Here is a 1,893-nt window from a genome sequence, read left to right as displayed (position 1 = left end):
ATAGATGTTTTTCTGGAACTCTCTTGCTTTTTCCATGATCCAGCAGATGTTGGCAATTTGATCTCTGGTTCCTCTGCCTTTTCTAAAACTGGCTTGAATATCTGGAATTTCATGGTTTGCATATTGCTGAAGCCTGGCTTGTAGAATTTTGAGTATTACTTTAGTAGTGTGTGAGATGCGTGCAATTGTGCGGTAGTCTGAGCATTCTGTGTGATTGCCTTTCTTTGGGATTGGAATGAAAACTGACATTTGCCAGTCCTGTGGCCGCGGCTAAGTTTTCCAAATTTGCTGGCGTATTGACTGCAGCACTTTCACAGCATCATCTTTCAGGATTTGAAATAGCTCAACTGGAATTCCATCACCTCCACTAGCTGTGTTCGTAGTGATGCTCAACTAAGGCCCACTTGAATTCACATTCCAGGATGTCTGGCTCTAGGTCAGTGATCACACCGTCATGATTATCTGGGTCGTGAAGCTCTTTTTTGTACAGTTCTTCTGTGTATTCTTGCCACCTCTTCTTAATATCTTCTGCTTCTTTTAGGTCCATACCATTTCTGTCCTTTATCAAGCCCATCTTTGCATGAAATGTTCAACAGCAAAAGAAACAGAAGCATAAAATACCTCCAAGCAGCTTCAAATATGTCTGGATCCTATGAAGACCAGAGGCTATTGATAATCTTCCATGTTAAGGTTCAGGTTCAAGACTTTCTCATAGACTTTGAGGAATGTTTTCAAAATCTAATTTTAATGATACATATTTCTTGTGTGCATACATTCAAAACCTCATGGGCCCCTGTTCCCAGAAATTCTCTCTCCCTCTCCAGTTAGGGAAATAGAGTTACCACTTCTTTCTTGCCATAACTCTAGAGCAAGGGGCAGGTGAATAGTGTGTAGAAATTCACAAGAGTATACTCTTAGCCTGTTTTCCAAATCACTGTATAATTCACTGGTTCATACAGCTGTCTTGTTCTAAAGAATACATAGCTAGTTTAACTTCTTAGTCAATGTCAGAAGGTATCAAGCTAACTAAAGATCTTTTAAAAAAATAAATGTATTCAAAGCAATATCATGTTGCTAGTGTAGTCCTTTGGGATAAAGTTAATCATTCTAGACTCAATGTGTTTTTACCTCAGATGCTCTGTGAGAGAGTACTAAAAACAATTTGGACAAATGGTTGTTGAGTCTATTCTTCACATAGCCAAGCTCACTCCTGATTTGTGGACAGTTTCCAGTAGTACAGTGGGGGGACAAAGAAATTCTAGTGGAGATCAAACTAGCTTCCTTTTTTACTCATGGAAGGCAACCCATAGTATGATTTGCCAAAAAAAATAAAATAAAATAAATGAAATAGCCTTTTTCAAATGGTCATTCGAGATAAACTAGGAAAAGCCTGAGAGCCTATCTTCACCACATTATTCCTATATGGAACCCTTACATTCTCTCACTCAGGGCCCTCCTCTTTCTCCTGGCCAAAAATGTTTCTGCAGAAGATGGCATGCACACATTTAGCATCTTTGAGTTGCTGTTTGTTGATGCACTTGATCTCTTATATGTGTGCTCACAGTAGTACTGTGTTTCTTAGACATCAAGTTCCCAGAGGGCAGAGGTTCTATCTCTGCCATTTCTTAGTATAATTAATGTATCATGAAACAGCATGAACAGCAAGGTGCTTAATCAATGCCTTAATGCATTGGGATTAGTGTATAATTAGGGTAACCAAGTAATTGATCAAAGTGGGGCACTTCTGAGAGTCAAGTGGGACACTATGAATTATGTTTAGTTCAGTTCAGTTGCTCAGTCGTGTTGGACTCTTTGCAACCCCATGGACTGCAATATACCAGGCTTCCCTGTATACCACCAATTCCCAGAGCTTGCTCAAACTCATGTCCATCA

The sequence above is a fragment of the Bison bison genome, unplaced genomic scaffold, assembly GCF_000754665.1.
Source record: "Bison bison bison isolate TAMUID 2011002044 unplaced genomic scaffold, Bison_UMD1.0 scf7180017855072, whole genome shotgun sequence".
In the NCBI taxonomy this organism is placed as follows: domain Eukaryota; kingdom Metazoa; phylum Chordata; class Mammalia; order Artiodactyla; family Bovidae; genus Bison; species Bison bison.
This window is presented reverse-complemented; position numbering follows the sequence as displayed.